Genomic DNA, 13,341 nt, shown 5'->3' with positions numbered 1-13,341 from the left:
TTTATTATTCAAAATTTCTACATGGTATCGGAGCTGTTGATCATCAGATCTACTATTCAGAAAGTGTTTACATATTATTTCTTCAGGCAGAGTCTGTAATCGGGTTAGGTAGCCTCTGTATTCATCCTTCCTTTGGAAGGTGAGATATCTAGTAAAAGCCCATACAATCAATCTCTGTACGAGAAATACTTTGTTCTCACGAATCTTAGATCAGAAGCGGTTGAGTTTTTTGAACTAGTGGAATTCAAATTTGCAGCAGTGTTTTCTTGGTGTCAAAGTTGAAATGTCTTTCAACGGATTGCGATTGGAGTATGCCCTTGAGGGCAGCTCGAACTATATTGCATGGAAGGACAGGATGGAGGCGGTGTTAGATGATAATGGGTTGAAGGAGTTCATAGATGTGGATGTCCCAAAACCTACTGATGTTGCTCAAGTCGAGGATTGGAAAAAGAAGACAGCAAAGTGTCGAAGGATTCTGTTGGAGGGCGTGAGGGATCACATTGTGTCCAACCTCCATGGAAAGGATTCTCCATATTTGATGTGGAAAACGTTGACAGATTTATTCCAAAGCAAGAGCGACCAAAGGAAGTTGGCGCTCAAGGATAAACTCAGAAACATTAGGTGTGAGAATGGAGACAATATGCCCCAGTATCTCACGAAGTTCACCCAATGTTGGGATGAGCTGGGAAGTGTGGGGGTAACTGTTGAGGATGAGGATATGGTGAGTCTAGCACTCCTTGGCCTTCCTAAGAGTTGGCATAGCTACCGGGACTCGGTGAATGGAAGGGAGAAATTGCCAGGATGGGAGAAACTTTGGTCGGATCTTGTGCAAGAGGAGATTAGACGGCGCACCAAAGACAGTTCTTCATCTATGCATGATGAGGAGAATTGTGCCTTAGCGAGTAAGGTGAAGAAGGGGAATGTTCTCTTTCCGAATCCAGTTCTTCCAACGATGGGAAGAAGGTTGACAAGTCAAAGGTGAGATGCTTTTGTTGTCATGAGTTGGGCCATTATGCTACTAATTGCCTAAAGAAGAAGTCCAAGAAGGGATCCGGGGAAGGATCTGAAGGTGAGGCAGCCTCACTTGCTTCACAGTTTGAGTTGGACTTCACACTCTTCGCATGCATGGTTTCATCCATGGTGGGAAGTGGTTGGTTTCTTGACAGTGGAGCTTCTTTCCACATGACCGGTGACAAAAGTTTGTTCAGTACTTTTGAGGAGAAAGATCTCCAGATACTCATAGCGATGGGTAATGATGAGAAGTATAGTGTCTCAGGTGTAGGCACGGTTATTTTTCAGAGGGAGCATGGAGCTCGCCTTACCTTGACCGATGTCAAGTATGTACCAGGACTGAAGAGAAACTTGGTGTCGATCGCGATGCTGGAAGATAGAGGCTATGATGTAGTCTTCAGTAAGGGAAAGGTTTTCCTTAGACACATCATCACTAGACAGGTGAAGCAGATTGGTTCACGGGTCAAGAACCTGTATGCTCTTGAGGTTCAAGATGCATGCAAAGCCTTAAGCAGCGAGGCAACTAATGGAGACTTGGTGGTTGAGAGGGAGCGTATATTACCTCTCAACATGCAGAGCCAGAAGAAGTCTCAGACGATTGTGGAGGAGCCACGATTGGTGCAGCAACTTCAGGAGGTTGTGGAGCAGCCACAACAAGGGAAGTCGAGAGGAGATCGAGTAGAGACATCTACTCATGCAGAAACCTCCAGTAGGGGGAAACTTCGAGCCAAGTGGGCTGAGGGATCGCATGCAGCCATACCTCCAGGTAGGAGGTGGGGTGATGTGGATTAATAGTCCTAAGGAGGAGGGGCAGGATCCTTGAGGTACCCAACCTCTTGGATGAGACCTTGCTACGGGAGCCCCGATGTGGAGTAGCAGGAACTGACTGATTGGGTAGAGACAGATGCGGATGGAGTAGCAGAGAGAGTGACAGTGCAGGGAATCCCAAGACAGCACATAGCATGCAGGCTGCAGCAATGTGAGAGGCACAAGTGTTTTGCATAGTGCTAGGTGGCACAGAGAGGTGTGCAATGGTGCGAGATGCATGGAGATGTTGTAGTAGCGCAGATGTCAGAGAGGGAGCACTTGTCAGCTGCAGGTAGAGCTTCAGCATCAGAGTATGTTCCTAGCCCAACAGAGTGGTCAGTTGGGAGTGTTTTTGTTCCAAGTGTTGTTGGAGCAAAGTGGAGCAGGCAGACGTGTTGCATGCAGAACATTCTAGAGTTACAGGATCAAGTTTGAGAGGAAGCCTTTCTTGTTGAGAGGGAGTGTTGAAAAGTGTGCAACAAGAAATGCTTGTTGAGAATGCAACAAGATGATGGAGCTTAGTGGAAAGGAGTCGCCTTCACTAAGTGGGCCCGCAGGCAATTTATGGCGCAAAGTCTATTTTTGGATCACAGCAGGAGCGATCACAACAGGAGCGATCACAGCAGGAGTGATCACAGCAGGAGTGATCAGAGTCTATTTTTAGACTGCTAGTCAAAAATAGAAAAGTCAAATATTATTGTCTCATAATAATATTTAGACTTAAACCTTTATCTTATTCTCTTAGAACACTTTAGTTTGAGCTACAGATGTTGCACATGCAGCTGTCAGAAGGAAATACGTTTTCTTGTGAGTCAGTTGAGCTATTGCGTGTAGGACATTAGTTAGAACTCATGCATGTGAGTTCTGTGGAGTTGGATGAGCAGTTAATGGAGTTGTGTTCAGTTTGACTTAGTTGAACTAGTTGTATTTAGTCTAACTGATAGACTAAGTGATGAGTTGTGTGAATTAATTATTAATTAATTCACTAATTATTAACTCATAATGCAACTGAAGAATACATCAGTTAACTCAGTGCATGTACAGTTCAGTGGAGACAGGTGTTAGAGGTTGAGATTGCTATCAGTTGTGCATGAGATTGTGCACATGCATGGGATTGAGTTATGCCAATGATCTCTGTGTAGTGTGGGCCAATACCAAGTGAAATATAGCTTGTGCTCACGTGATTTACAGTGTGGGTGATTTTCACAAGGTAAATAGGAGTTTGGATCAGCCATTCTCATTCATTCTCTTGCAGGATTGTGCAGTGGAGGCAGGCAAAGCAGCGGGGGAGATTTGGAGATCAGATCTGAGCTATATTGTGTGTAACAGGTGGAGATAGTACTGAGTACTTGTGAGGAGTATTGTACTATGTTTGTTACATGTTCTCAATCAATATAATATACAGATAGTTGGGGTTTCTAGCGAGATGCTTTCCCCGGGAAAATACTGTGTTGATATGTGTCATTGATGCTTCTATGTGCACATGTTATTGTTTCTGCTTCTGTAAATTGATGATCAACGGAGAGGAGGTTATGTATTATGCATGTATTCCACAATAGTGTATAATCGGGATAATATCTATTGAATATGTGTTTATTATTCAAAATTTCTACAAGGTCATGCCAAGTCTTACCTGGAGCATGTGAGTTAAGGTCAAGGAGAATGAGTTTTGCTTCTTTAAGATTAAAGGTACCCTCGCTTTTGTTGCCCCATCTTAGCTGATCTTGCTCCCCTGATTTCAAAATCTTCCTTTGCTCTAACATATTTTTTAGAGTCTCTGCTTTAGCCTTCAGGAGGCTTCCATCCCTGAACTCAAAGTTCCTCCAGGTTCTCCATTTTTCAATGTTGTTGGTTTGGATCCAAAAATCTTTTACTTTAGATAACCCCTTGGAATCTATATCTTCCTTGAGATCCCTCAAGTCTTCCTTTAACAAAATAGGTTCTTTTTGCCATCTGTCCTCCCAGAATAGGGCAAGGTTTCCTTCTCTGATTTCCCAGAAGCTGTTTCCTTGGACTAAGCCCCTGTTGTCCCAGGCATTATTCCAGATATGAGAGCCCTTATTATATCTTGACATTCTTATTAGATCATTGTTTTGCCACATGTGTGCATATTTTTCTTTCCATGTCTTTTCCCATTGTGCCACAGGATCTTTAACCCATCACCACCATAATTTAGCTCCTAAAGCCTTACTTAGAATCTCAGGATCATCCAGACTAAGTCCTCCATAGTATTTGGGTATGCATAATTTTTCCCATGCTACTAAGGCCCATTTCTTTTTTTCTTCTCCCTTGCCCCAAAGAAAGTCTCTTTGCACTTTTCTAAATTGCTGCAAAACACCTTTGGGGGCTGGGAGAGCTGATAGCATGAAGACTAGGATTGATTGAAGGACAGCCTTGGTTAGCACCAACCTACCCGCCAGATTTAAAGATCTGAAAGTCCATTTCCTAATCTTATCTTGCAGTTTGTTAATCACTAGCTCCCAGATGCTTTTGTGAAAGGCTTGGCCGTTAGAGGGACTCCCAATTATTTTGAAGGGAGGATCTCCCTTTGAAAGCCCAAAATTCTTGAAATATTCCTCTGAATAGAAATGTGAGTATTAAAGAAAAAAATCTTAGATTTGGAGAGATTAACTTCCATACCTGAAGCCATGGCGAAGTCTCTCAGAAGTTGCTTATAAGCTAGAGCTTCTTTGACCGTGGGGATGCCCCGCAGCATGGTATCATCCACAAATTGTTGATGTGTTAAGGCTTGACCATCTTTAGTAAGTTGAAGACCCTTGATTTTACCAACTTCTTTAGCATGCTCGATAGATTTGCCCAACCCCTCCATCATGAGAATGAAGAGAAAGGGAGAGAGTGGATCTCCCTGCCTGAGGCCTCTTGAGGGAATAAAAGTCTCTGAAGGAGAACCGTTAACAAGAATTGAAAAACCAGGAGAAGTTACTAGGGCCATTACCCATCTGATCTAATTGTGATCAAACCCAAAATCCATGAGAACTTTCTGATATAATTCATCCTATCATAAGCTTTGGCGATATCCAACTGCATGATCATTCTCGCTTTCCTCTTGATTATTAGAGAGTGCACCACCTCATGAGCTTGAATTATGTTGTTGAGGATTTGCCTACCTTCCACATATCCAGATTGTTCCCCTGACACCAGGGTGGGGAGAAGAGGTTTAAGTCTATTGGCCACAACCTTGGATATGATCTTGTACTCCACATTGTACAGGGCAATGGGTCTGAACCTATCAGGAGTTAGAGCTAAATCTTGTTTAGGGATCAGGGCAATAAAGGTGGTATTAAGTGCCTTCAGAATGGTTTTGTCCCTCCTAGAGTCTTCCACTACATTCAGAACATCCTATTTTACAATATTCCAGCAAGCTTTGAAGAAATCAACATTGAAACCATCCAGACCTGGTGCCTTACCATCTTGCATTTCTTTTAGGACCTCACCGATCTCCTCTTTGAAACTGGTCTATTAAGGTTGAAGTTTTCTTCATTGGAAACCAGCTTAGGTATATGTCTTGATATAACCCTAATACATTGTTCCTTATCTGAACAGGATTCCTGAGAAATACCACGAAAGTGTTGAACCAACGCTGCTGCTATTGCTTTGTGAGAATGAAGAAGATTACCTCCTTCATCCTTAATAGAATAAATCTTGTTGTGAGCTCTGTTCGCCACAGTGGATCTGTGGAAAAAACTGGTATTGTGTTCTCCTTCTTTTAGCCATTGCACTCTGGATTTTTGCCTCCAAAAAATCTCCTCTTGTTTATAGAAGTTCTCCCATTCTTGTTGATACTTGGTTGCCTGCTCATTTCTATCCTTATCAAAACCCTCCCTGATAAGGGTTTGGTTGAGTTCCTGCATTTTTCCCTCAACATATTTTTTTCCTTCAAAAATATTACCAAACTCCTTCTTGTTCCACTCCTTGAGCCCGAGTTTGATATGTTTTAGTCTTTTTTGAAGTAGGAACATGTTTGTGCCATGAATGTTTAATTCTTCAGCCCACTAGATGGCTATGTTGTTGGCAAAATCTGGGTGGGAAAGCTAGATGTTTTCAAATATGAAAGGTCTATTCCTGGGGGTTCCAGTGCCTTGCATTTCCATTTGCACGAGCCAGTGATCAAAGCCTCCAAAGGGGAGAACTCTTGCAACTATGTCCTTGTCCTTGAGCATAAGATCCTCTAAGATAATGAATCTATCTAATTTGGAAGCCACCTAAGACTCTCCTCCTCTTTTATTGTTCCAAGTAAAGGTACCATTATTCATAACAATATCCACTAACTTCATATTGTCAACGAAATATTGGAAAGCACAAGAATCTTTATTTAGAGATCTGTTGCCCCCTTTTTTTCCGATAAAGATTTGATCATATTGAAATCACCCCCCAAGATCCAAGGGATACTTGCAAATCTTTCCCTGAGATCCTGCAGGGAGTCTAAAAGCTTGAGTTTGCCATCCAATCTTTGGGGACCATACACATTTGTAACTAGGTAGACTTCCTTATCCCCCACTGGCTGTATGACCACTGATAGATAATCCCTGGCTGCCTCTGCATCTATAATGTTAATTTTTTGGGGGTTCCAAAGCATGAGAATGCCACCTGCTGTATTCTCTTCTTTGAATTCTAGAAACTCAAATTTATTGAGCCATTTACTGTGAATCTCTTTTATTTTTTGAATGGAACATTTAGTCTCCTGGATGAAGATTACATCTGGTGCTGCTTGTTTCATTCTATTACTAAGTAACCTTTGTTTTCTTTTATTTCCTAGGCCTCTAATATTCCAAGAAGTGAACTTCATTATTAAATATTTGTAAAGGAGTAACTGGATAGGTCTCTCAACTTACTTGAGTCTATCATTAGCTTTCCACATTCCATCAAAAACTCGTTCTGCTTTTTCCTGCCTCTTTTCTTTCTTGGGTATCTGGGTGCCAAGCCCGGTGTGGTTTTCATAGCTTTCACACCTTCGTTTCTCTGCCTTTCATGATTCCCTTGCTTTTCCAGCCCTGTGGTCTGAGTTTTCCATAAGAACAGCTATTGTACTCTATTGAACTCCTCTGGAGGTAATGAATCCACTCCCTCCCTAGTTCCTTGTTTCTGGAATCCTTCTAGATCTAGATTCTCTTTCTCAAGAATCTCCTATAGTTCGTGGTCTTCCATTTCCATCTCACTCTAGGTCATTTCCAGATCCATCTCCAATTTTGTGTCACTTATAATTTCTTCTTTCTGTTTTTTAATGGTTTGTGTTTGCTCCTCCTCTTCTTCATTCTCCTCGTTCACTGGAGTGTCTCCCTTGGCCTGATCTGCTTTCGTTATCCCCTCTTCCTCTTCTAGTGCTTGAAACCTATTTTGACTGGCTTGTTGCCTTTCATTTTGATGTGTCTTCGATCCCCTCTTGCTCCCTTTTCCTTTCTGGACCACTTTGTGAAAGCTTTCAGTGTCTTTCATGGTATTGGTTTTACTAGTATTTTCAGTTTTATTGAGAGGGCAATCTCTGAATAGATGCCCATGCTCATGACATTTATGACATCTGAATGGGATGTGCTCATAATCCACTGTTTGTACCCATTCTTCATCAAACACTTCCAATATTACCTCATCCGATAGAGCTCCAAAAAGATCCATCTCCACACATATTCTTGCAAAGGATGTGTATTTTCCCCTTTTGGTGGCTTCAAAAGCCTTGACAAAACGTCCTAACCTATTTCCTATGGCAGAAAGGGATTCCAGTTGCCAATAATTTAGAGGTAGAGAGTAGAGTCTTATCCAAACTGGGACCGAGGTAAAAGTTTCATGTTCTGGGACAAAATTCATGATCCAAGGTCTCATATACAGGCCAGCTGCTACATAAAAGTAGGGCCCTCCTTCAAACACTTTGTCCTTATCTTCAATGTTTGCAAAGACTACAGTAAAGAATCCCTTTGACCCAAGATGTAGTTCTATGCTTCCTTTTGGTTTCCAGTGGTATTTAATCCATGTTTGTAATGCTTTTTCAGTGGGCCATAAACCCATGAACTTACAAATGATTGCATAAGTCTGCATGTGGTCCCTATGCACCTGCAGAGCAGGGTCATTCAAAACAACTCTAGGAGTGATAGTAGTCTTGGGTTTGCATGGTCCCCTTTGAGTTTTGTCTTTTGTGCCCTGTTCCTTGTCCGCTTCCTTACTTTCTTTAGTATTGTTATTCTCCTTAGATTTAGAGCCCTCCTGCTCCTTTTCTCTGTTTCTTTGCCTTTCAGCTGAAGGATCTCCATCCTTTTCTATTGGTTTTTTTCCTCTGCATGCCACTGCCTGCTTGTAGGAGGGAGTGCAACTCCCTCCTTTATGGCCTTCCATGGAGAACAAACCCTGCTAAATTGTAACCCTAGCTCCAAAATCGCCCTCTTGCTAATCGTTCCCGGTTTGCTTCTAACTTTTCGTTTGTAACTGCATCTTCATTATCTATAGAAAAATGTTTATAGTATATACTTCTATTTTTTTTAAGGACAATAAAATTGAATAAAACAATTGATGGATGGCTTGAGTTTATGATTGGTAGGAAAGATAGTTGTTATTTTTTAATATTGAATGTTATAAAAACAGGAAGAAACATAACCAAAAGCATAATCGAAATAGATAATTTATATCATTTTTCCTGTAAGGATAACATAATCGAAATAGATAATTTATATGATTTTTCCTGTAAAGATAACTTATCCAAGAAAATATGACTCTTCCAACTGGTATTTCTAATTGTTCCAGCTAATAGCAGGCGCCTTCCAACAACTTCACCAACCAGCAATAACTTCAACTATGTCCAATCAACCAACCAGCAACAACTTCACCAATAAGATAAAAAAACATTAACAGTGTTCCTGCAGCAGTGTGGAGGGAAGTAGAACAGAGACACCAGTGCACTTCGATTATGGAAAACAAGTGCAAAAAAGTGCAAAAGAATGTTGAAGGTTGAGGTGTCCAAGTGTAGTTATTGGAAATCCGAAGTGTAGTTATGGGAAATCTAATTTTAGTCAAGCAAGTTACAGTAAAGCAGGTTACAGGAAAGCTAAGCAAGTTACAGTAAAGCAGGTTACAGGGAAAGCCAAGTAAAGCAAGTTACAGTAAAGTAGGTTACAGGAAAGCCAAGTAAAGCAAGTTACAGGAAAGCCAAGAAAGTTGAGTCTTGTAAAGCAAGTTACATGAAAGTTGGGTTCATATTCACAAGTGCATGATCCCCAAGTTCATACTTGTAATGGATGAACACCCCAGTTGTAGACACTACACCACACCATTACATGCCCACAACCATGTGGCGTGGTGTCTCGTACCTATTAGAAATAATATAGAAACAAACACAAAAAAACCAAACATTTAATGTGCATTGACTAATGCTAGCATTAATTGTGGTTTCGAAAATACTCATGGAACAAAGCCATTGAATCCATAAAAACCAAACATTTAATGTGCATTGACTAACACTAGCATTAATTGTGGTTTCAAAAATATTCATGGAACAAACCCACTGAATCCATAAAATTATATGAACAAAATAGCCTCATATAGGTGTCTCGTACTTACCAGAAATAATATAGAAACAAACACAAAAAAACCAAACATTTAATGTGCATTGACTAACGCTAGCATTAATTGTGGTTTCGAAAATACTCATGGAACAAACCCATTGAATCCATAAAATTATATCAACAAAATAGCCTCATATAACCTCTCTGCCTCCAGAAGAGGCCAAATAAAACATTGACTAACACTAGCATTAGTTGTGGTTTCAAAAATATTCATGGAACAAACCCATGAATCTAGAAAATTATATGAACAAAATAGTCTCATATAACCTTTATACCTCGGGAATTATATAAACAAAATAGTCTCAGTAAGTTTTTTTCATATATATATATATATTTTTAATTATAATAATTTTGATTACATATTTTGCATTAATTTTTTCTTTGTAAAAACATTATTTAATATTGGATAATTAGTCATTTTGTATGGTTTTTGTTTTATAGATTAAGAAGATAAAAACAAATTTAGATCCTGTGGTTGAGAAATCAAGGCTCCAATTCAGCTCGACAATAAGAAAGTAAGGGTGTCGTTCATTCTTGTCCTTTTTTTTATAGTCATAATATTATTATAATAGTTTTGACTTTTAATTTTATTTTGCTTTTTTTGACATATTATTTATGTTCTATTAAAGGCTTTCCTAATGTTATTGAAAACAACATCCTGCATAGTCATGATCATAACATATAACCATCGTATAATGTGTTTAAGTAATGTGTAAAGTGTTTAAGCAATGTGCAAGTGTAAAGAGACTTTGAAACATTGATAATCAAAATACATTATTAAAATAAAAAACATATAAAAGAATATAATTTACATGCTTACAAACCTATTATAATAAAATCTATTTTATAATATATTTTTAATAAATATTTTAAAAAATCATATATTTTATTTTTAATTTAAATAATATTAATAATATTATTTTTTATCGTTTGTATTTAATAATATATGAATGTTAAAATGAAATGATATCCTTGCGATGTTTGAAAATATAATTTTACTTAAAAACTAAAAATTTATTAATACATAAAAACATCTTTCTTCATTGAAACCATTCTCATTTTAATGTTTTTCTCTTTCCCAACATGGAAATTATTTATATATATATAAAAGATTATTAACCTATTAAAATTTAATAAAATTATATTGTAACATTTTATAATAAATATTTTAATTTTTTTTATATTAATTTTATATTTAATTTTTTTTTTTTTTTTATATATATAAAACTAATGTTTTTATCGAACAAAACCATTTTTTTTTCCATTTTATTAAAATTTAGTAGAGATATTGCACCTCAATTTTAATTTTTACATACAAAATTTTTAACAAACAATTTATTTTTTTAAATAATTATATTAATTTAATTTTGAATTATTTAAATTATTAAATAATCTTTATTTATTTTTAAAATTTTGTTGGATAAAATTTTCATCATCATGTTCAATATATCACTGTGATTGAGGCAAGGAATTGAATCACTAACTTCATATCAAGAGTGCCTTAACAAAGCACCTAATCACCATCTATCCAAAATCTCATGGACAAAAATGATGTTTATTTTAATATAAATATAAAAAATAGATAATTATCATAATTTATATTTATTAAATAACAATAATAATAATAATAATAAATAAAACTATTTCAATAATCTTATTAAAGAAAAGAAAAGTGAAGTAGAGAATACGTGGTCTATCTATTCTACATTTTGGAGGGTTTTCTTACATATTTTCTGGTCTAATTTTCCATGAATTTGGAAGGGATTTCTTGGAATCACAAGTTTGAGTTGTAAACTCTCCACAAGCCAAGTGCTAGTCAGTTTCTTAGGGTGTTGAATCCATATATGTAGTCAAAAACCAATTTTAAAGATCAAAAATTAAAAATTGGCCAAATTCCAACCATTTACATATACATCTACAAAATCATGATTATGTGATCTCAATAGCTTCAGAGTTCCAATAAAAATCCAAAACAAAGTTGGTTTTCCTCTTCGGGCCCTCTGGACTAGAGTTCTACATTGATACCTTCCATCCAATCTACGTATTTGAACCAAAAATATAACATATTTGTAGTACATTAACAATTAGCAAAAGTGAAATAGGCATGGAAGGCCCAACCTCATCATTTCCAAACTGAAGCACCTCTTTCCCACAAAACATTCTAGCACTTGATGAAGCACCATCGTCCTGCTCTTTCTGCGCTTATGCATCATATTTCCACTTATCGAACTTGAACTCCTGAATGCCTATGAAGAGCTCATTGCTTGATACCTCCACCTTGTTTGATAACAACTTAGCCTCCATGCTTGCAAACTTCCTCTCGATTCTTGCTTGTAATCATTCAAATTTCTTCTCTGCCAAATTGGCTCTCATTTTCAATAAGCCCCATCTTGTTGGAAATGAGCTCAACCATTCCCATAATCACCTTAAAAAAATTCTCCACAAATTTATTCCAGTATCCAACTTAAGCTCTCGAGCTTGTTCCTCATCGAACACCATTACTATACACTCCAAATTCAAAAACCAATTATCAAACACTACTACTATACACTCCAAATTCAAATAAAAATGCACCAGGAAATGAGAGAGGGAGATGACCTTAAACCAGAAGTTCTCTACATAAATAACCAATCTTCATCGTCTCTCTCGAGATGAGGCACTCATGGCCCCATTAAAACCATCTCCATAGATCCAAAATATTTTAATACGAATTAATATTGATCTATACTTAAAATATATATTAATAATAAAAAAACTATTTTAATTTGCATGATAAAATGTCTAGATGTACATGTTATGTAAAATATTTTAACGTCAATTACATGTATATATAAATACATTTATTTGGTCCTATATTTACTCTATTTAACATTCAAAAATACAATTTAAACAATGAAAAATAACACATTGTGTTTTGTACTTTAAATTGGCTCTCGCTTTTAATGAGCCCCATCTTGTTGAAAATGAGCTCAACCATTCCCATCATCACCTTAAAAAAAGTCTCCACAAATTTCTTCCAACAATCCAACTCAGGCTCCAGAACTTATCCCTCATTAGACACCATTACTATATGCTCCAAATTCAAATAACAATGCACTAGGAAATGAGAGAAGGAGATGACCTTAAACCCGGGGTTATCTACATAAGTAACCAATCTTCATGGCCTCTGCTAAGACGAGGCACTTATGGCGGTATTAAGACCATCTCCATATATCCAAATACTAATGCAAACTTGGGCTTTTCGATGCATAGGACCAACATGCCTCCCTGCGAATTTAAGAATGGAAAAGTGTGGGAATACAATCGGCTCTGCAATATTAATGAACTCGGATGAACACCATTAATACAAAATATTGAATCCATCCATTTGTCCATCCTCTTGGGATTGACGCACTCGGAAGGGATCGTGAGGTACTTTGGATTACGACGTGAAGACCAAATTTCATGATAGCCTCCATGTGGATAAATCTTCATATGCATTTCAATTCCAATATTCATGCAGAGTTGACGTGATGTAGACCCTCTATTCAAGAGACAATCGATAATAATGATTCTTTTTTCCATATGTAAACAATGTTTATGCTTAAGGCATGGGAGTGAAACTCTCTTTTTCATTATTACAAGGATTTCGGGATCAAGCTTTACCTCACAATTTGCCATTTTATCAGCATCTTCATTAAGTTGATGAAGAATGCGGAAAAGGGAAACTTCTTCAAAATCTTCTGTTTTTCTTACCTCAGATCGGAAAGAAGAACTTTGGTTTGAGATTTCCTTATAGATCATTCTTATTACAATGTGCTTAGATCCATTTTAACTCTAGATCTATTAAGCATCGAGAGATCAAATCTCTCAAGGTGAAAACCTCCTTTTTGAGTGAAAAACTTGAGGAAAGATTGCACCTCGAGAAATTCGATCCCTCTCAAAGATTGATAGATCTAGAATTAATATGGATTTAGAC

The sequence above is a fragment of the Pinus tabuliformis genome, chromosome 7 (genome assembly GCF_031772625.1).
Source record: "Pinus tabuliformis cultivar Carrire ecotype Pingquan chromosome 7, CPIR1, whole genome shotgun sequence".
Lineage (NCBI taxonomy): Eukaryota > Viridiplantae > Streptophyta > Pinopsida > Pinales > Pinaceae > Pinus > Pinus tabuliformis.
Note: the sequence above shows the minus strand (reverse complement) of the source record.